This window comes from Oncorhynchus masou, chromosome 5 (assembly GCF_036934945.1).
Source record: "Oncorhynchus masou masou isolate Uvic2021 chromosome 5, UVic_Omas_1.1, whole genome shotgun sequence".
NCBI classification, from domain to species: domain Eukaryota; kingdom Metazoa; phylum Chordata; class Actinopteri; order Salmoniformes; family Salmonidae; genus Oncorhynchus; species Oncorhynchus masou.
In genome coordinates this window covers 42,902,776-42,926,031 of record NC_088216.1, presented here as the reverse complement: position 1 = coordinate 42,926,031, position 23,256 = coordinate 42,902,776, and the positions used below count along the sequence as shown (strand labels likewise).

General features: G+C 43.1%; 1 long non-coding RNA gene across 1 annotated transcript; it reads right to left on the bottom strand.

Annotated features, from left to right (window-relative positions):
- Nucleotides 1-9,075: 9,075 nt before the first annotated feature.
- LOC135526783 (uncharacterized) lies at nt 9,076-22,836 on the bottom strand. Its single transcript, XR_010453352.1, has 3 exons — nt 22,734-22,836; nt 22,400-22,562; nt 9,076-9,092 (listed from the first exon to the last, which is right to left on the bottom strand). It is a non-coding gene; the product is annotated as an uncharacterized LOC135526783 (long non-coding RNA).
- Nucleotides 22,837-23,256: the final 420 nt, after the last annotated feature.

The following is a 23,256-nucleotide window of genomic DNA, read 5'->3' as shown; positions in this document are numbered from 1 at the left end:
TTTCTATTGTTTTCACTTTGTCTTTATGGGGTATTGTGTGTCGATTGATGAGGAAATAATGATGTAATACATTTTAGAATAAGGCTGTAACATAACGAAATGTTGAAAAAGTCAAGGGGTCTGAATGCACTGTATATTCACTGCTGTCAGGCCCCTCTGTTTAATCACACAGGCCTGTTTGATAGAGTCAACACGCACACAGCCGTGGTGCACTTCCAATTTACAGAGCCCCATCAAATGCTTCAGCCAAATGTTAACATCTGATCTGGCTGTCATTGGTGTCAATGAAAGGCCTTTCGCATTGTGCAACGTTAATTAAACATCAAATCCTTTGCCCTTTTTTGACTAGAGAGAGGTAGACAGGGAGAGTACACAGAGAGAGAGAGAGGGAGAGAGAGAGAGAGGACGAGAGAGAGAGAGGACGAGAGAGCGATATAGAGAGAAAGCTGATCACTCAGAGATACTTTTTATTTGTATATGCTGGTTCTGTTTCTTTTGGGCAGCTCGAACGGATTCAAATCAAAAAAGGAAAAAAAAACTTGTGTGCCTTGGGTTATGTCATCATGTAAGTACTCAGATTAAGTTTGGGTATTAAATTTGGGTATAAAGGAAACAAAAGTAATTGACTTTGATCCAAATATCAATAGATACAATACTATCTTGTTGGGCATTATGGGTGTGCTTGATTTAAACCCTTGAGCATGTCTATTTGATTTCAAAGTACTGAATGTATTTAATCCGCAACACAAAAGCCTGGGCCAAAAAAAAAATACACGCTTCTATAACATCTCAAATAATCCTATTCTCAACAGTAGGCTTGAGTCAAAAGATGGCAGGCGAGCCTAACGACTCACAACCAGTGACTTATTCAGACAATGGAAGTAAAAGAATAAGTAAAGCCAGGAAAGCCCCAAAGAGATAAGAGTGGGACGCAATGTGAATGCACAATGTATTCCGACCTCATTGTATTCGCCCCCAGAGTTGATTCTTTCACAGCTATGTATTTCCACTGTCAACACCTCTTGAATTGGATGTTAGAGGTTCTTTGAATTCTTCTCAGCTCGTTTGCTTAATTATCACCCCCAGTGCTGCACTTTTAAATCTGCAAACAAGTCTATTCTGAGTGTGGGAGGTGACTTAGCAGCTGAGAGAGGATGCCTGCCTCAAGTTATTTTCTCCCCTCGTCTATTTCTAGTTCACGTGAAAAAGGAACAAAGGAGAATCACACGCAGTGTCTTAACTGGCACAAAGAGAGTGCTGTCTGAGAGCCAATCGCGTGGCTTCAGTGCTTGGCCTCCACCTATGAGGTCGTAACCCAGGAAGTGGACAATACACTTCCTGGGTACCCCCCACTCACACATGCTGACACATATTAGTTGCGTCCTTCATTTGTTAATAACCATGATAATTACTCAACCATGTCGTCAAACAACCAGTTTTTTTAAATCCTAAGATCATAGGTGTCACAGCTGCAAAGTAAGAATCCCTGAATCCTTCTCATATCAGTCGTTAGATTCCAGACACACACAGCACAATGCATACCTTGGCTGCAACGCCCCAACTGACAATGAATGACCTTTGCCTGGGTCGGGGAGAAAGAAAAGACCAGACTCGCATCCAAACCACATCATTGATCTCTCTTACACTCTGAGAGGTCAGCCCAATTATTATCAGTGTGTAGGAGAAGCACAGACGTGGGGGGGAGGATGAGGAGGAGTGAGGACTGATTATGGAGGTCTGTCTTAAGACAAGGCCGGGTGATGAGTTATATATATTTTTCTCTTCCCTCCTTCTTTCCTCCTCTCAATCAGACTGGAAATGCCAGCGAAACAGATGTTAGAAACATTTGCCATCTCTAGCTCAGCCTCCCTTGCACCTACGCTCGCTCTCTTTCTCGCCTTGTTTCTACTCTCTTTCTTTTTCTCCGGTGTGATTTGTAGACACTCCACATCCCCCTTGTCTTCTGTCACATGAATGCACACACACACACACACACACACACACGCACACACACACAAGCACACACACTCACACCGGTCAATTCCATTCCAATCCTAGTCAATTCAGAAAGTAAACCAAATTCCAATTCCACATTTCCTAGCTGAAAAACAATGGAGAGAATTCTAATTCTAATTTCAGTGTACTTCCTGAATTGACTGTCACTGAAATGGAATTGACCCCAACCCTGCTTATCACAAATGCTGGAGGGAGGGAGTAGGTTAGTACTGTCTATGTCCTAGGTTTGCCAATGATTATTCTATCAGTACATGGAAATAACGACCGCACTATAGGGGAATTGAGGACGTTTTTATAGAGGTGATGCGTCTCTTGTCGAGAAGCTTGGAGCAGAGGAGCAACAATGAAGGTAACAGAGTGGAGAGAGAGAAAAAGAGATAGGAGAGAGAGAACCCATATTCCACTGTGACTAGCATTGCAGAGGTAATGCCAACTGAGTGTAATCTGGCTTTGAGCAGCGAAGCTTTCTGACAGGAACGCTTTTATCCTGATTAAACACCTTTTTCTCCTAGAGAGACACGGAAGTAGAGAGAGAGAGAGAGAAAAGGAAAGCGGGAAAGTGGGAGAGAAGGAAAATGGTAGAAGATGGTAGAGAGAGAGAAGGTTGGATGGAGATAGAGGAAAGGTAGAATGAGAGAAAGAGGGATGGAGAAAGAAGGGCGCAGAAGGAAGAGGATAAAAAGGGGAAAGAGGGATAAAAGAGGGATGGAGAGAATATGCAAGCTCACCATATGAGATGAGTCTCTCTCCCTCTCTTTGAGCTGTCGCACGCACACACGCACGCACGCACACACACACACACACACACACACACACACACACACACACACACACACTATCAATACATGAATATCTCAATGTCATTTAATTTCTGGGTAACAATTAAGTACCTTAATGTGATTGTTTTCAATTCAAATGGTAAAAAATAAACAAAAATAGCTTCTTAGCAAAGGACAATTGGGAGTGGTCTAAGTGGGGAGGGGAAATTGAAAACTAGCTGTTATTGGTAGAAAGGTTTGGAACTCTTTCTCATTGGTCTATTGATTAATTTTGGTGATGTCACCAGCCAGGCCAAAACTCCATCCCACCAAAACAGGCTGAAACTATTTTCAAACAGCTGTACACTGAAAGGGCATTATCCTAATTTTTTACAATATTTCACAATATTATTCCAACCGCATGGTGTGGAAATATATATAGAACACAGCAATTTCACGTTTTTGACTGCACTGGGTCTCTAACTCTAGCATGGACATGCACAAAGAAGGGGGAAAAGGGCTCAAAACTAAATCTGGGAAATTGAGGCCAGAAACATTTGTATCATGGGATAAAAGAGGTGGAACTGTCTAAGTGGTAAAGTGGTCGGTTAACATTATCTAACATTACCTCCGGCTTTCCTTGACAGGCTAAAAGGCCAAAATGGCTGTAAACTTCAAACTCCTTTCTCAAATTTTTAATTAGTAAACTAAAAACAAATTCTTATTTACAATGAAGGCCTAGGAGCAGTGCCTTGTTCAGGGGCAGAACAACCGATTTTTACCTTGTCAGCTCAGGGATTTGATCTGGCAACACTTTCGGTTACTGGCTCAACGCTCTAACCACCAGGCTACCTGCCACCTCTAATTTAACAAGACTAGTGTTGGCCATAGTTATTGTCCAGCACCAGGCCAATGCAGGATTAGCTGCATGTGGTTTAAGAGAAGATTAACAGATGGGATTTTTGACCAGATGAGGACTATTCTGTCCTGCACATTAGCACATTAACTAATTGTGATGACGTGCCTCACTCACTTGACATGTGCCTCCAACTGAAACACACGTGGTGGCGGGATGGATACTAGGCCAACATTTCCTTGTGTGGTGCAGCGGTCTAATGGCACTCAGTGCTAGAGGCGTCACTACAGACCCTGGTTTGATCCCGGGCTGTATCACAACCAGCCGTGATCGGGAGTCCCATAGGGCGGCACACAATTGGTGCAGCGTCGTCCGGTTAGGTGAGGGTTTGGTCGGGGTAGGCCGTCATTGTAAATAAGAAATCGTTCTTAACTGACTAACCTAGTTAAATACAGGTTAAATAAAATAAAAATACATGTAAAAAAAGCTGCCTGTTTCTGTTTATTGGAGAAAAATGTGTGAAAATGCACAAGGAAAATGTGTGAGAATCTAATGAGAAAACAAATGAAAACCGTCCAACCTCTCTACACCTGTTTTATATCTGCACCTGTTTTGATATTGCTTTGCCTCCGATTATAATACCATAAACACAATTACCTTCTTACATTGGCATTAAATGCATCTGCGATCTTAAGCAGATGCTACTCACTATCGGACCATTCCAACCCACTTCCTGTGTTACGCATAAACCTTCCACAAACCCTTTTGACAACCATGTTTCTTAACGGCTACATGTCATGCACATAGTTCTGGAACAGAGGATGGTCATATGAGTTGGCACACTGCTGGTAAATATGCTGATGGCTATAAGCCTGCGTAATGGCGTGGCACGAGATATGTCAATAAGCATATACACACATAGACTGAAACACGCATGTCATGTCTATCAGTGTGTGTGTGTGTGTGTGTGTGTGTGTGTGTGCGTGTGTGTGTGTGTGCGCGCGCGTTTGCTAACATACACAGTGTGTCAGTTAGCGTGTATAATGGCACAGCACACAAGTGAAGATTGGAGATAGTGGGGAGGCTCGCACGCTGAGGCAGACCCCAGTGAGTACTAGCTTCACGCAGTGCTTGCAGCTCATGTCCATGGGGAGAGTGTGTGTGTGTGAATGTACGTGTCTGCCGCAGTGGAGGTTGCTGAGGGGAGGATGGATCCTAATAATGGCTGGAACTGAGTAAATGGAACGGCATCAAAAATATGGAACCCACGTATTTGATACCATTCCACCTATTCCGCCCCAGCCTCCCCAATTAAGGTGCCACCAACCTCCTGTGGTCTCCAGGACTCCTCAAAGGTATCTGTGTCTGTGTGTTTGTGACATTGAGTGCGTGCACATGTTATTGTCTGTACTAGCATGTGTGTGTGTGTGTGTGTGTGCGTGCTTGCGTGAATGTTTGTATCTGTGCTAACTTGTGTGTATGCTGCTCCAGCACTCATCAGACATCTCTCCTAATCTCACGTTAGAGACAGCTGGCCCCCCAAGGGACTCCACACTGTGTGTCTAATGCAAATGAGACAAATCCAGAACGGAGTGTGATCATACTGCTTACAGTAGGACATGTAGGTCTATATCAGGGATGCGCAACGGGGGCCTGATTTGTGTCACAATTTTTCCCCAGCCCCAGGTAACACACCTGACTACAATAATCAACTAATTATGATCTTCAGTTTAGAATGCATTAGTTTAATCAATCAATCAAATGCATTTATAAAGCCATTTTTACATCAGCCGATGTCACGAAGTGCTACACCCAGCCTAAAATCAGATGTGTTTCCTAGACGGGGAAACAGTGTGACACAACTCCGGCCCTGAGGTCTGTAGTTGCCCATCCCTGGCCGATATTCTACCAGAAACATCCATTTCAAATCCATTTCATTAGCATCTAGAGAGAGGGAAATGATGTGTTATTTGGTCTGTGATAGATTGGTAATGTGAAGCGAGTTGGTCATTTTATAGGTAGAATTTATTGCCAACAATTTACTTAAAGTAACTGTCCTGTGAAAGTCTGATTTTTAAAAGCTCATATTCTGTTTTACCCAAATCATGTTGTTGACTCGCCCCTTACTTGTACAGTGGTTCCTCCTTTAAAAGTTGCGAGCATACACCGCGGGACTTAGAGGTACCCAGCGTCACGGCTTCATTGCTCCAGACCACCACAAGGGGGAGTTAGAGCACTCATTATGCACTTGGGTCCCAAGGTTTTTATATGACCAATCATATCGAGTGGTTCCAATGATGAATTTGACACGAGCCACCCGGTCCCTGGGTGAAGATGGCTGACACAACATTACGGTGGAACCAAATGTCATTGTAATGTCATAACGAGTCAAGCAAAAACATGTACAATTGAGAGGAATATGTTAGTATGTAGAGATAAATGTTTGTTAAAGATAATTTACATAAAGTGCTATTTAGCAAGTTAGCAAATCTGACTAGCTAACATTAGCCATCTAGCTAGCTAGTGTTATGACATGAGAAGGAATGTGTAATTCGTGTAATTCGTGTTGTTTAATGTTTTAGGGACTCCTGAGAAAATCAGCAAACCAGGCTGTTGTCTTGTGAAACAGTGGATGTAAAGAATCTAGCCAGCTAAATATAGCATTTACAGCAAATTGAATGTACAATTGTGTAAGCTTGCCTTGCAATGCAGCTGAAGTAACACAGCTAGCTAACTATTTACTTTCTTATTGTGTAGTGGAGGATAAAAATAACTGTATGCCTATGGATGTGTAGCAAGCTACAGTATGTAGCCGATCTGTGTATGGACCCTAAAACCTTTGGTATGAATACCAGTTCAGAACCTATCTATGTGTCTCACCACTTGGTTATTGCAAGGCTAACCCCCTGGGGAAATCATGACTTGGCAGCAACAGATAGCAACAGATAGTCCAGTGTAAATCTGAAAATTAGCAGCTGACATCTTAAGTGTTTTTTAATTAATGCACGTGAGACTGGTTCCATGTACAACAAGACAGGCAGAGAGGAAGAGAGAAAAATAACACAGAACAGTCTATTTACCTGTGGTTATGGACACTTTTGCCAGCAATAAAGCTTCCACAGCCTGTTCCTTCAGATAGTGAACATCTGGCAATATCAACATTTTTGACCCCTGGATCAGCTCGCTCTCTGAAAGTAAAGAAAACGATTTACATTTTGCAGATATGAAAACAATAACTGAGATATGACCGTTCAATCTAAAGCAGCAGATGTCATTTTCAGGGTACGTCAATACAGCACAGAAAGCTTAACGCCAGACTGGTATTGTGGTTGTTCATTAGGTGATGGGAAATATGCAATGATACCTGCACCATCTACACGCTGAAAAGACTCCATACCATAACTCTTCGTCATTGTACACGATGGCCCATTGCTCTGAGACTTCCTTTGACCATTCTGAAGCGTGCGTGGGGCATCCTTGCCTTAATGGCGCTGACTATCTGGTCTAACTCTTCATCTGACATATCAGAAGAGCATTCCCTGACAGACATATTTTGTTATTTCATGCTTCTGTAAAAAAAAGAAAAGCTAACCGTTACACTGTCATGAAACATGATTATATATCGACTATGAAACATATGACTTGGCCTTCTTATGAGTGGCCATGAAAGAAAGTTAGATTAATTCAGCTGAAAAATGGCGAGAACAGGCATTCGTAGCTAAATGCTTTTGGTTAGCTTGAGAATAATAATTGCATGATTTATCAATCCCGGTATGTATGTATGTAATATAAACTCAGCAAAAAAAGAAACGTCCTCTCACTGTCAACTGCGTTCATTTTCAGCAAACTTAACATGTGTAAATATTTGTTCCAAAGACATGTGACTAACAGAAATTGAATAAAGGGGGGAGGGTCAAAAATAAAAAGTAACAGTCAGTATCTGGTGTGGCCACCGGCTGCATTAAGTACTGCAGTGCATCTCCTCCTCATGGACTGCACCAGATTTGCAGTTCTTGCTGTGAGATGTTACCCCACTCTTCCACCAAGGCACCTCTAAGTTCCCGGACATTTCTGGGTGGAATGGCCCTAGCCCTCACCCTCTGATCCAACAGGTCCCAGATGTGCTCAATGGGATTGAGATCCGAGATTTTCGCTGGCCATGGCAGAACACTGACATTCCTGTCTTGCAGGAAATAACGCACAGAACGAGCAGTATGGCTGGTGCCATTATCATGCTGGAGGGTCATGTCAGGATGAGCCTGCAGGAAGGGTATCACATGAGGGTGGAGGATGTCTTCCCTGTAATGCACAGCGTTGAGATTGCCTGCAATTACAACAAGCGCAGTCTGATGATGCTGTGACACACCACCCCAGATCATGACGGACCCTCCATCTCCAAATTTATGTCTGGTGAGGACCTTCCTTACAACAGACCTACAAGCCCTCAGTCAAGCCTCTCTCAGCCTATTGCAGACAGTCTGAGTGCTGATGGATGGATTGTGCATTCCTGGTGTAACTCGGGCAGTTGTTGTTGCTATTCTGTACCTGTCCCGCAGGTCGGATGTACTGATCCTGTGCAGGTGTTGAGGGAAAGGAACGAGATAGTAACAACAACAATTTGTTGCAAGTTACTAGCATTAGTCTACTACAACAGACTATTCAACCTTTACTAAAGAAGTCTAATAGGATGGGGGGATTCAGATCCAGCTATCCAGACCAGATTTGCCCTGACGACCAAGGGGTAGCTTGCTACTCAATGTAATGACTTTTCAAATATGTTACCTTACACGTTATGTTGCCTGACAATTTGTTAGCTATGCTGTCCTTACGAACCACATAGCATATCATTACAGCAGTATGTATCGGTATGTTAGCTAGCTACCTAACGTTAGTAGTTATACATAAAACGTGCCAATATATTAACTGTGGGCTATCTATCTACCCAACGTTTATTGACTTGATTATTCCTGTCATTTTTAGCTTAGCTAAATGGTATAGTTGTTGTGCGTTCTCAATGGACATTCCTATGCTTTCGTAAATCAAATCAAATGTATTTATATAGCCCTTCTTACATCAGCTAATATATAAAAGTGCTGCACAGAAACCCAGCCTAAAACCCCAGACAGCAAGCAATGCAGGTGTATAAGCATGGTAGCTTGGAAAAATATCCTAGAAAGGCCAAAACCTAGGAAGAATCCTAGAGAGGAACCAGGATATGAGTGGTGGCCAGTCCTCTTCTGGCTGTGCCGGGTGGAGATTATAACAGAACATGGCCAAGATGTTCAAATGTTCATAAATGACCAGCATGGTCAAATAATAGTAATCATAGTGAACAAGTCAGGGTTCCATAGCCGCAGGCAGAACAGTTGAAACTGGAGCGGCAGCACGGCCAGGTGGACAGGGGATAACAAGGAGTCATCATGCCAGGTAGTCCTGAGGCATGGTCCTAGGGCTCAGGTCATCTGAGAGAGAGAAAGAAAGAGAGAACTAGAGAGAGCATGCTTAAATTCACACAGGACACAGGATAAGACAGGACAAATACTCCAGATATAACAGACTGACACAAGCCCACCGACACATGGACTACTTCAGCATAAATACTGGAAGTTGAGACAGGAGGGGTCAGGAGACACTGTGGCCAAACAGTGATGATACCCCCAGACAGGGCCAAACAGGCAGGATATAACCCCACCCACTTTGCCAAAGCACAGCCCCCACACCACTAGAGGGATATCTTCAACCACCAAATTAACATCCTGAGACAAGGCCGAGTATAGCCCCACAAAGATCCCCGTCATGGCACAACCAAAAGGGGGGCATCAACCCAGAAAGGAAGACCACGTCAGTGACTCAACCCACTCAAGTGACGCAGCCCTCCTAGGGATGGCAAGAAGAGCACCAGTAAGCCAGTGACTCTGCCCCTATAATAGGGTTAGAGGCAGAGAATCCCAGTGGAGAGTGGCAGAGACACCAAGACAGCAAGGGTGGGTTGAGACAGCAAGGGTGGTTTGTTGCTCCAGTGCCTTTCCGTTCACCTTCACACTCCTGGGCCAGACTACACTCAAACAGATCCTACTGAAGAGATGAGTCTTCAATAAAGACTTAACATGATGACTTCTAATTGCAGTCGCTGTACTCATAATATACAGGAGAACGATCGCCTTACGACGAGGATAGCTGTGCTGCAAGCCCAGCTTCTGATGCAATCGTTAGGCAAGGGTAAATTCCATGTAGGAAAGGATGAAACAGTGTCTGTGCCACCAGTAAGTACAGATAGTAGTATAAATCCCCTCGCACGGTCCCCGCAGCTGGACAACTTTCTCATGGCTTCTGGAGGGAAATGCTGTAGGAATGCTCAACCGGTGTCACTCATTCAGTCGAGGGAAACTTTCAACCGGTTCTCCCCATTAAGCAGTGAGCCGAGCCTTCTCTGGTCACTACTCCTCCCGTCACCGGGTCTGAGACGCCGAAGGCTCCCACCATTAGCTCTGACAAATTGAAAACCCTAGTCATTGGTGACTCCATTACCCGCAGCATAAGACTTAAAACGAATCATTCAGCAATCATACACTGTTTCCCAGGGGGCAGGGCTACCAACGTTAAGGCTAATCTGAAGATGGTGCTGGCTAAGGCTAAAACTGGCGAGTGTAGAGAGTATAGGGATATTGTTATCCACGTCGGCACCAACGATGTTAGGGTGAAACATTCAGAGGTCACCAAGCGCAACATAGCTTCGGCGTGTAAATTAGCTAGAACGATGTGTCTGTATCGAAAAATTGTCTCTGGCCCCCTCACATGAACAAGCCTGGCCTGTTGAGGAGTGACTGACTCCATCCTAGCTGGAGGGGTGCTCTCATCTTATCTACAAACATAGACATGGCTCTAACTCCCTTAGCTCCACAATGAAATAGGGTGCAGGCCAGGCAGCAGGCTGTTCGCCAGCCTGCCAGCTTATTGGAGTCTGCCACTAGCACAGTCAGTGTTAGTCAGCTCAGCTATCCCCAAAACTTAACATGGCGGTGTTTGCCTTAGCAATCTCACTAGAATAAAAACCTCCTCCATTCCTACCATTATTGAAAGAGATCGTGATACCTCACATCTCAAAATAGGGCTACTTAATGTTAGATCCCTCACTTCCAAGGTAGTTATAGTCAATGAACTAATCACTGATCATAATCTTGATGTGATTGGCCTGACTGAATCATGGCTTAAGCCTGATGAATTTACTGTGTTAAATGAGGCCTCACCTCCAGGTTACACTAGTGATCATATCCCCCACAGATCCCGCAAAGGCGAAGGTGTTGCTAACATATACAATAGCAAATTTCAATTTACACAAAAAAAACGACGATTTCGTCTCCTCTTGATACTCCCCATCCCGGATCCGGGATCGTGACTAAAGCCTCAGGCTCATTAGCATAACGCAATGTTAACGATTTCTGAAAATCGCAAATAAAATGAAAATAATGCGCCTGCTCTCAAGCTTAGCCTTTTCTTAACAACACTGTCATCTCAGATTTTCAAAATATGCTTTTGAACCATAGCAATTCACTAATTTGTGTAAGAGTATGCAAAGCTAGCTTAGCATTTTGAGTAGCATTTAGCACGCAACATTTTCACAAAAACCAGATAACCAAATAAATAAAATCATTTACCTTTGAAGAGCTTCGGATGTTTTCAATGAGGAGACTCTCAGTTACATAGCAAATGTTCAGTTTTTCCTGAAAGAATCTTTGTGTAGGAGAAATCGCTCCGTTTTGTACATCACATTTGGCTACCGAAACGAACCGAAAATTCAGTCACCAACAACGTCAAACTTTTTCCGAATTAACTCCATAATATCGACCGAAACATGGCAAACGTTGTTTGGAATCAATCCTCAAGGTGTTTTTTCACATATCTATTCATTGATATATCGTTCGTGGAAGCCTGCTTTCTTCTCTGAATTCCATGGAAAAATACTTGCAGCTGAGGTTTGCGCACCAATTTCGGCGCAGGACACCGTGCGGACAACTGGTAAATGTGGTCTCTTATGGTCAATCTTCCAATGATATGCCTACAAATACGTCACAATGCTGCAGACACCTTGGGGAAATGACAGAAAGGGCAGTCTCATTCCTCTCGCATTCACAGCCATATAAGGAGACAATGGAAAACGGAGCCTCAAAAATCCTGCTGATTTCCTGGATGCCGTTTCATCTTGGTTTTGCCTGTAGCTCACGTTCTAGGGCACGCACAGAGAATATCTTTGCAGTTCTGGAAACGTCAGAGTGTTTTCTTTCCAAAGCTATCAATTATATGCATAGTCAAGCATAATTTTGTGACAAAATATTGCGCTTAAAACGGGCACGTCTTTTTATCCAAAAATGAAATAGCGCCCCCATAGCATCAAGAGGCTTCTAGTCATGAAATCTATGCAGCCTACTCAATCACTTTTTATAGCTACTGTTTACAGGCCTCCAGGGCCATATACAGCATTCCTCACTGAGTTCTCTGAGTTCCCTCTATCGGACCTTGTATTCATAGCAGATAATATTCAATTTTTTGGTGACTTTAATATTCACGTGGAAAATCCACAGTCCCACTCCAAAAGGCTTTCGGAGCCATTATCGCCTCAGTTGGTTTTGTCCAACATGTCTCCGGACCTACTCACTGCCACAGTCATACTCTGGACCTAGTTTTGTCCCATGGAATAAATGTTGTGGATCTTAATGTTTTTCCTCAGAATCCTGGACTATTATTACGTTTGAAATCACAACATATAATCTTCTCAGACCCCAACCAAGGAGCATCTAAAGCCATGTTATAAATTCTCAGACAACCCAAAGATTCCTTGATGCCCTTCCAGACTCCCTCTGCCTACCCAAGGACGTCAGAGTACAAAAATCAGTTAATGTTACTACTTAGCTTCGGCTGTTGGAGGTCTTGACGAACCATGTCCAGATAAAGCTTCCGGAATGAAAAAGTTGAATGAAAAAAAAGCTTAGTGAGGGAAAAACAAAAAATATAAACGGTAATTAAAAAGTAAAAACTGTAAAGTTGTCAGGTAGCAAAGTAAGGTTGGCAACAAAACGCACAGCAGCACGTAAACAAGTCTGCAAGTTGTGACCAGAAATGACAATTACCATGATGACCTGTGTTGCCAATGTCGTAAATTCGCTCTGGCTATCTACACCGATTTCAGAGCACTCTCGTCTGAGTGTACCATTGGGCAGTATAATTATTTTACGAGTGCTCAACAACGGTTGAATATGGCTGGTGTAAGTAAACGTCGGCAAAAAAGCGTAATTCAATTGTTTCAAGCAGCACAGTAACAGTCACCAACGCCCTCATTAACATGAAAACGGCAGCTCTACTAGAGCAAGTAAAATGGTCAGAGTGGTCTCATTTGTGTCTGGAAGTAGCTAGCAAGCTAGTCAACGTTAGCTTGGGTGCTTGCCTGCCGTTGTAAGGCCAGAACGCTCAAATCAACCCTTCTCTTTGGCTCCAAGAGTGAAACGGTCTGAATTTACAAACTGACAATCTGACAACACTGAATTTATGAGCGGCAAGTTGTACAGTGATATATTTTATGTTCCATCCTAACGGAAACCAAGAGAGTTTTTCATTTGTCATGGAGTACAAACACCATGATATTAATCAAATTAATTAAGCAAGTACCAGTCAAAAGTTTGGACACCTACTCATTCCTGGATTTTTCTTTATTTTTTTAATATTTTCGACATTGTAGAATAATATTGAGGACATCACAACTATGAAATAACACCGGTCTCCCAGATGCCCCACATTCGTGAGTACAGACATGGCCTGCTCTCCCTTATGTAAGGAATTAGGCACTTGTTAACTACAATATGTTTACTACAGTATGTATTCTAAACTGCACAGTAGCCTAATAAACAAATATATATTTCGTTAATAAAATAGTAATAAAAAAATACTCTTTCAAAATGCATACTATGGGAATAAATATCACTGATTTTTCAGAAATATTGGAACAAAGTTGTCTCATGAGGGAAAACAATTTAGAATCCTTCAATCCTGTAGCCTACTCCTGACCATCACGTTGTACAGCGGAAACCCTAAGGGTTTTGTTTTTCTCTGAATAAAAACACCATAATATTACTCCAAATAATTAAGCCAAATTTCTTAAAATCAGTCCCATATACTATGTTATTACAGAAAAAGGGTTTAAATTATCTGGTAATGCCAATATGGAATACTATCAAATGCTTCTCAAAGATGCCCTCTGATGGTCAAACTAGCAATAACTTGCAGTAACAGAAAAAATGGCTGAAAATGAAATGATGTGCCACAGAATGCTGCAGCAGCACGCAAAGTGTGCCGCAGAATGGCACAACTTTTAAAGGAGGACTGTAGTAACCACTGTAGTAAGCATAAATTAGAGAAAATCCACTTTGTAAAACCCCATTTCAAACTTGTTTTGAGACAAATCGTTACATAAAACACTTGAAATTTGCTGGATAATGACATCATATGCTTTGGCCGAGACAAGCCTGCATGTGATTTGTCCAGCAGCTTTACATTTTTTTTCAAAATTCTCCAGTGGTTTAGAAGGTTCCTTCTCGAGACAAGGGAAGACACAAGCTCAGGAGTGCACACTCACTGCAGACAAACACGCTAGATATTTAGCAAGCCAAGCAATCCACAACTGGCGTTAGCTAAAAGGACAAAGCCTATACAACAACTGTCTCGCCAGTCACTTCTATTTCAAATTACGGGGTTTGTAAGAGTTGGCCTACTCGCTATTTAAAAGCAGTAGCTAAAATGCTAATGTTAGCTATCGCGTCTAGCTAGCTGGCTAGCCAACAAGAAAGCAAGTCAAAGCAGATGTTATTATTCATTTTTTTAAATTTCACCTTTATTTAACTAGGTAGGCCAGTTGAGAACACTTTCTCATTTACAACTGCGACCTGGCCATGATAAAGCAAAGGAGTGCGACAAAAACAACAACGCAGAGATACACATGGGACAAACAAATGTACAGTCAATAACACAATAGAAAATCTGTATACAGTGTGTGCAAATGAAGTAAGGAGGTAAGGCAATAAAAAGGCCATAGTGGAGAAGTAATTACAATTTAGCAATTAACACTGGAGGGATAGATGTGCAGATGAGGATGTGCAAGTAGAAATACTGGTGTGCAAAAGAGCAGAAAAACAAAACCAAATATGGGATGAGGTAGGTAGTTGGTTGGATGGGCTATTTACAGATGGGCTGTGTGCAGCTGCAGTGATCAGTAAGCTGCTCTGACAGCTGATGCTTAAAGTTAGTGAGGGAGATATATGTCTCCGACTTCAGTGCTTTTTGCACTTCGTTCCAGTCATTAGCATCAGAGAACTGGAAGGAAAGGCAGCTAAAGGAGATTTTGGCTTTGGGGATGACCAGTGAAATATACCTGCTGGAGCGCGTGCTACTGGAGTGGGTGGGTGTTGCTATGGTGACTAGTAAGCTGAGATAAGGCAGAGCCTTACCTAGCAAAGACTTATAGATGACCTGGAGCCAGTGGGTTTGGCGACGAATATGTAGCGAAGACCAGCCAATGAGAGCATGCAGGTCGCAGTTGTGGGTAGCATATGGGGCTTTGGTGACAAAACGGATGGCACTGTGATAGACTGCATCCAATTTGCTGAGTCGAGTGGTGGAGGCTATTTTGTAAATGACATCGCCCAAGTCAAGGATCGGTAGATTAGTCAGTTTTACAAGAGTATGTTTGGCAGCATGAGGGAAGGAGGCTTTGTTGCGAAATAGAAAGCCGATTCTAGATTTAATTTTTGATTGGGGATGCTTAATGTGTGTAGGGAAGGAGAGTTTACAGTCTAGCCAGACACCTAGGTATTTCGTTTTACTAGCATTTAAGAGCAGTTGGAGGCCACGGAAGGAGTATTGTATGGCATTGAAGCTCGGTTGGAGGTTTCTTAACACAATGTCCACAGAAAGGCCAGATGTATACAGAATGTATGCAGAATGTATACAGAAATCCTCCAGACAACAACCATCTCACCTTTCCCTTCTATTTTGAATCCTGTGGTTAGTATCTAAAAGTTGTATGTTAAGAGGAAAGGTACACTGTAGCTGTTGTTGAGTGATATAGATAACAGCAGTAGCTAGCCTTCTGAAGAGATAGATAGCAACTGTAGTTAGGTAGCTAACAACACACACACACACACACACACACACACACACACACACACACACACACACACACACACACACACACACACACACACATACATTACTAAAAGTAAATAAAAACGAGTAAATCAAATCTGAAAACTAACTTACAATAAACATTTTTTTTAAATTAAACTAATAGAAATGAAAACTAATATGAAATCTGAAAATTATAATAATCTTTTCACACACACACACACACACACACACACACACACACACACACACACACACACACACACACACACACACACACACACACACACACACACACACACACACACACACGCACGACAGGGTGTGTTCTAAAACATGTTCAAGACAGCTGCAGAGAGAAGTAGGGTAGATTGTGATAAAATAGTCTTACCTGGGGCTGTCCTTCAGTTACGCTGACAATGTATACATCATTAGAGGACTAGATTTGAACGTCAACAGCCAGGTTTCGTCTTTAGCGGTGACACTACAGAAGAAGACGTAGGTGTCTCCTAGTTTAACACACCAGCCGGAACTCTGTGTAAATTAGCGTGAGATTGTTGTAGTGTTGCGAAATCAGACATTTGTGGGTGGGCGAGAGGGAGGAAGTGTATGCTTACATGTGTGCGTGCGTATTATTACAGTAGAGAATGTGTCAGAGCGTGCCATTTCACCTTTAAAAAAGCAATAAGTGGCAGTCGTATCTTCAGCAGCTTCACAACATGAGACTTAATAGAACGGATATCCAGGTTTGCCCTTTTAAGTGTACTCATGAGTTACCAGTCAATTTGCCAAAGCCAGTGGTTTCATTCTACTCATTCTATTTCTAGGATGCCAATAACCGTAGGACACTATTTGGATGGAAAGCATAATCTTACACCACACCAGTACTGCAGTTATTGCGCAGCATAAGGCTTCATGTGGTGGCTGCATTAAACATATCCTGCTGAACATTCTGTTCCCTCTCATCATTGCCTAGAGATCCTTGAAATCATACTGTACTACATTTTCCTCAGGAGGTCTCTGAGTGACACTTGAAATACTGTGTCTCTGCATACACATGTGTGTGTACACACACACAGGAACGCACACACCCCCACTCATGCTGTGCTTCCTCCGTGGAGTTTACACACTTTGCCCTCCCTCTGTGTTAGGCTTGATATAGGTGATATCCCAAATGGCACCCTATTCCTTATTTAGTGCACTACTTTTGACCATAGGGCCCATAGGGTTTGTCAAAAGTACTGCGTGATATAGGGATCAGAGTGTCATTTGGGACTTAAACTACATCACGGCTAAGACATCCTCAGCCTTGATTCTTTCCCCATGCCCTCCTATTGATTTTCCAAATTCTCTCTGTGGGGGGCTTTAAGGTTGAGCTGATACACATTGTGTGCGTGTGTGTGTGTGCGTGTGTGTGTGCGCGCGCGCGTGTGTGTGTGTGTGCGTGTGTGTGTGCGCGCGTGCATGTGTGTGTGTGTGTGTGTGTGTGTACGTGCGTGTGTGCGTGTGTGTACGTGTGCGTACGTGCGTGTATCATACACAGACAGTCAACGCTGCTTTTTTTATTGTTTACTATTTATTGAACTATCCACTTCATATTTGTAAATACAGTCCATTATTACTATTCACTCTTCTACTACTTGTTTTATTTTTACTTGACTCTTTTCATTATTATTATTGATACTAATACTTATTTTTAAGGGGTCCTTCTTACAATGTGATTACATGTTTAATTACACCGTAACACGTATTGTAGTTAATTGTAATAAATCATAGTTACACTGTAATAGCAACATGTAACTGGTGGTAATTACAGTCTGAAATTACAGAGGTGTCACAATGAATGCTTGTTACGTGCTAGTTACAAATGGGCAAGTTTCCACTAAATTCACCAATTTTGTTTTTTGTTTCTTGTTAGCTGTATCCCAATTCTGTAATAACTGTCACAAGACTATAATCTCGTGTGGACAGATGTGCTGGGTGTTCGAGATTAAAGGTTGGGGCTCAAAAGGCTCTAATTACCTACCCGTGAATGCGCATTCTTCCAAATCTCCACTCAATGCTGTTGCTAGCACTTACCCCCTTGACAGTGTATCTGGGTTAACTTGATTGAGGTTACAAAAACAGACCAGATATAGGTCATCCTCACTTAACATGTACATTACCCATGATGACAACCTGAACCTCCTTGCCATCCAAGTGAGAGGATAAACCCACAAGTACACAACAGAGTACATGTAATATCTGCATGAGGAGAATGTAACTACTAAGTGTTACGCAGGATTTAGCTCGTTAAAATGAAGCATATATTGAGGGGAACTTAATGTGTGTTTATACATTGAGTAGGAACACGTAAAATGCAAACACACACGCACAGTCATGAAGAAGGTGCAACAGCACCTATTCACACTCATGAATTTGAAAAAGTTTGACATGGGCTATCAAATCCTAAAAAAACGTTTTGTGCTCGTGGAACATCTCATTCCAAAATGATTGGCATTAATATAGAGTTGGCCCCCCCTTTGCTGCTATAAGAGACGTTGGAACATTGCTGAGGGGAATTGCTTCCATTCAGCCACAAAAGCCTTAGTGAGGTTGAGCACTGATGTTGAGAGATTACGCCTGGCTCGCAGTCGGTGTTCTTATTCATCCCAAAGGTGTTCGATGGAGTTCAGCTCAGGGCTCTGTGCAGGCAAACCATATGGACTTTGCTTTATGTACATGGCCATTGTCATGCTGAAACAGGAAAGAGCCTTCCCCAACTGTTGCCACAAAGTTGGAAGCACAGAATTGTCTAAAATGTCATTGTATGCTGTAGCGTTAAGATTTCCCTTCACTGGAACTAAGGGGTCTGGCCCGCACAATGGAAAATAGCCCCAGACCAATATTCCCTCTCCACCAAACTTTACAATTGGCACTATGCATTGGGGGCAGGTAGCATTCTCCTGGCATCTGCCAAACCCAGATTTGCCTGTCTGACTGCCAGATAGTGAAGTGTGATTCATCACTCCAGAGAATGCGTTTCCACTGCTCCAGAGTCCAATGACAACGATCTTTACACCACTCCAGACAATGCTTGGCATTGTACATGGTGATCTTAGGCTTGTGTGCTGCTACTCGGCTATGGAAACCCATTTCATGAAGTTCCAGAAGAAAAGTTATTGTGCTGAAGTTGCTTACAGAGGCAGATTGGAACTTGGTAGTGAGTATTGCAACCGAGGTCAGGTGATTTTAATGCGCTATGTGCAACAGCACTCGGCGGTCCCATTCTGTGAGCTTGTATGGCCTACCACTTCGTGGCTGAACCGCCATTGCTCCTAGACGTTTCCATTTCACAATAACAGCACTTACAGTTGACCTGGGCAGCTCGAGCAAGGCAGAAAGTTGACGAACTGACCTGTTGGAAAGGTGGCATCCTATGACGGTGCCACTTTGAAAGTCACTGAGCTCTCCAGTAAGGCCATTCTACTGCCAATGTTTGTCTATGGAGATTGCATGGTGGTGTGCTCAAATTTATACACCTGTCAGCAACTGGTGTGGCTGAAAAATGCAGAATCCACTAATTTGAAGATGTGTCCACATACTTTTGTATATATAGTGTATGTACCATTGAGAGCATCTTGACTGGCTGCATCACTGCCGGGTATGGCATCGCCCTCAATCGCATGGCACTACAGAGAGCGGTGCGGACAGCCCAGTACAACACTGGGCCTGAGCTCCTTGCCATCCAGGATATTTATATCAGGCGGTGTGGAAGGAAGGACCAGAAAATTGCTAGAGACTCCAACCACCCAAGCCATAGACTATTCTCTCTGCATCCGAACAGCAAACAGTACCAGCGCAAGTCTGACACCAACAAGCTCTTGAGCTGCTTCTATCCCCAAGCAATAAGACTTATAACAAAACAGCTACACAGACTGAGTTAACCTTGTATCTTTATTGACCTTTTGTTTGTATTTTTGCACTGTCTCTATGTACACTCACAGGGCCCGACACACACACACACACACACACACACACACACACACACACACACACACACACTCACTCCATCATCATGCACACTCACATATAATATGCACATCAGTGGTGGCTGGTGACTTAAATAATTTATGGGAGAGGATGGGAGACACACAGTACAGGTGCAGACCACATACAAAGTATGTTTCAAAAATCGTCAAAAACGTACCATTTTAACCTAAAGCATTTCAAATTAAATTAAATGAAATCAAATGTTATTTGTCACACATGCGCCGAATACAACAGGTGTAGACTTTACAGTGAAATGCTTACTTACAAGCCCTTAACCAACAATGCAGTTTTAAGAAAATACAAAGAAAAAGCAAGAGATAAGAAAAATAAATAATTAAGGAGCAGCAGGAAATAACATTAGAGGGGCTATGTACAAGGGGTACCAGTTCAGAGTCAATGTGTCAATATACAGGGGCACCGGTGTCAAGGTAATTGAGGTAATTATGTACATGCAGGTAGGGTTAGCAGCAGCGTGGGGGAGACTTGGGAGTAGAAGCTGTTTTGAAGCCAGGCAGTGGTGCAAACATTCAGGATGCTCTCGATGGTGCAGCTGTAGAACCTTTTGAGGATCTGAGGACCCATACCAAATCTTTTCAGTCTCCTGAGGGGGAATTGGCTTTGTCATGCCCTCTTCACGACTGTCTTGATGTGCTTGGACCATGTTAGTATGTTGGTGATGTGTACGCCAATGAACTTGAAGCTCTCAACTTGCTCCACTACAGCCTCGTCGCTGAGAATGGGGGCGTGCTCGGTCCTCCTTTCCTTGTAGTCCACAATAATCTCCTTTGTCTTCATCACGTTGAGGGAGAAGTTGTTGTCCTTGCACCACACGGTCAGGTCTCTGACCTCCTCCCTATAGGCTGTCTCATCGTTGTCGGTGGTCAGGCCTTCCACTGTTGTCATCAGCAAACATAATGATGGTGTTGGACTTGTGCCTGGCCACGCGGTCATGAGTGAACAGGGAATACAGGTGGGGACTGAACACACACCCCTAAAGGGCCCCCATGTTGAGGATCAGGGTGGCAGATGTGTTGTTTACCTACCCTTACCACCTGGGGTTGGCCCGTCAGGAAGTCTAGAATCCAGTTGCAGAGGGAGGTGTTTAGTCCCAGGGTCCTAAGCTTAGTGATGAGCTTTGAGGGCACTATGGTGTTGAACGCTGAGCTGTAGTCAATGAATAGCATTCTCACGTAGGTGTTCCTTTTGTCCATTTGGGAAAGGGCAGTGTGAAATGCAATAGAGATTGCATCATCTGTGGATCTGTTGGTGTGGTATGCAAATAGAGTGGGTTCAGGGTTTCTGGGATAATGGTGTTGATGTGAGCCATGACCAGCCTTTCAAAGCATTTCATGGCTAAGTGAGTGCTATAGGTTACCTTAGTGGTCTTGGGTACAGGGACTATGGTGGTCTGCTTGAAACATGTTGGTATTACAGACTCAGATTGAACATGTCAGTGAAGACACTTGCCAGTTGGTCAACACATTCTCAGAGTACACGTCCTGGTAATCCGGCCCAGCGGCCTTGTGAATGTTTACCTGGGTCTTACTCACATCGGCTGCGGAGAGCGTGATCACACAGTCATCAGAACTGCTGATGCTCTCATGCCTGTTTCAGTGTTACTTTCCTCGAAGCGATCATAAAAGATTTTCAGCACATATGGTAGGCTTTTGTCACTGGGCAGCTCTCGGCTGTGCTTCCCTTTGTAGTCTGTAATAGTTTGCCATCCCTGCCACATCCGACGAGCATCGAAGCTGGTGTAGTACGATTTCATCTTAGTCCTGTATTGACGCTTTGCCTGTTTGATGGTTTGTCAGAGGGCATAGCATGGGTTCTTATAAGCTTCCAGGTTAGAGTCCCACTCCTTGAAAGCGGCAGCTGTGCCCTTTAGCTCTGTTCGAATATTGCCTGTAATCCATGGCTTCTGGTTGGGGTATGTACGTACAGTCACTGTGGTTTGGTCGACGTCCTCAATGCACTTATTGATAAAGCCAGTGACTGATGTGGTGTACTCCTCAATGCCATCAGAAGAATCCCATAACATATTCCAGTCTGTACTAGCAAAACAGTCATGTAGTTTAGCATCTGCTTCATCTGACCACTTTTTTATAGATTTCAGTTTTGCTTGTAAGCAGGAATCAGAAGGATAGAGCTATGGTCATATTTGCCAAATGGAGGGCGAGGGAGAGCTTTGTACACGTCTCTGTGTGTGGAGTAAAGGTGGTCTAGAATTGTTTTCACTCTAGTTGCACTTTAACATGCTGTTAGAAATTTGGTTAAACTGATTTAAGTATATCCCTCGCGGCCGACTCATTGAAGAAGAACTCCTCGTCCAACTTGAGGTGAGTAATCCCAGTTATGATGTCCAGAAGCTCTTTTTAGTCATAAGAGACGGTAGCAGCAACATTATATATAAAAGAAATTATGAACAACGTGGAGAATCAAACAAATTAGCATGATTGGTTGAGAGCCGATAAGACGGCAGCCCTACCCTTCAGTGCCATCTCGTAGAATTGAATAAAGACATTTATTGTACAATATTATGGGGAATGGGAATGAGTGGGCTACTTACACAGTGTTGGGAAGGGATCACATCAGTGATTGAATGAGAGTATGAGGCATAAGTTGAGGTGTTCATAGTCTTCAATGCAAGTCAGGGATTGAGGTGTTCAGAGGCGTCAGTGCAGGAGAGGTTCATCATGGATGGATGGTGTTGGAGAAGAGCTCAACTTCCACTGAGGTCAGGACAGAATTTGAATGGGAAGACAAAAACAATAACACAAAAGACCTAAGAATGAGTTAGTCCAAGCAAGGAACAAAATCATTTGATGTGTAATAATGTGATTGTGTTTGTGTATTTGATTGACTGCATACAATAATGAGAGAAAATTGACAGGTCTACTCACAGTGTTTGGAGAGGAAGTGGCTTCCGTTCATGTCAGGAGAGAGTTGACAGTGGTAGTGGAGTGGTCATCACCTCTTAATCAGGGAACAGGATGGGACTAACTGTCGCTGTAAATACAAATTGCAGATACTTTCCATTGCAGCAGCTCCATCATAGGTTTGTGCAACATGTATTTCCATGAAGTTAAAGTCAGACATCTGAGATTTTCATAAAGTCAAACAGACTGTGCATCTTGCCCACTTGACACATCAAAGTAGCCCAAGAAACATTCCTGAATAATGCCCTGATCATCCACATACCTGGCAATAACTGACAGCTGTGAGCAGACTGGTGGCACCACACATCCCAGAGTGGTGGGGCCATTTTCCCCCCTGAGGCCTAGAGTTTTTCCTTATATGGTAACCTAACCAGGAAAACTCTGGACCCTATAGGGTATGACAGTGATTAATCAGTTGCAAAAAGGTTTTATATGGACTATGATGGGTCCAGTTTTTCTAACACCTGGCCCTGGGGAGGATGAACAT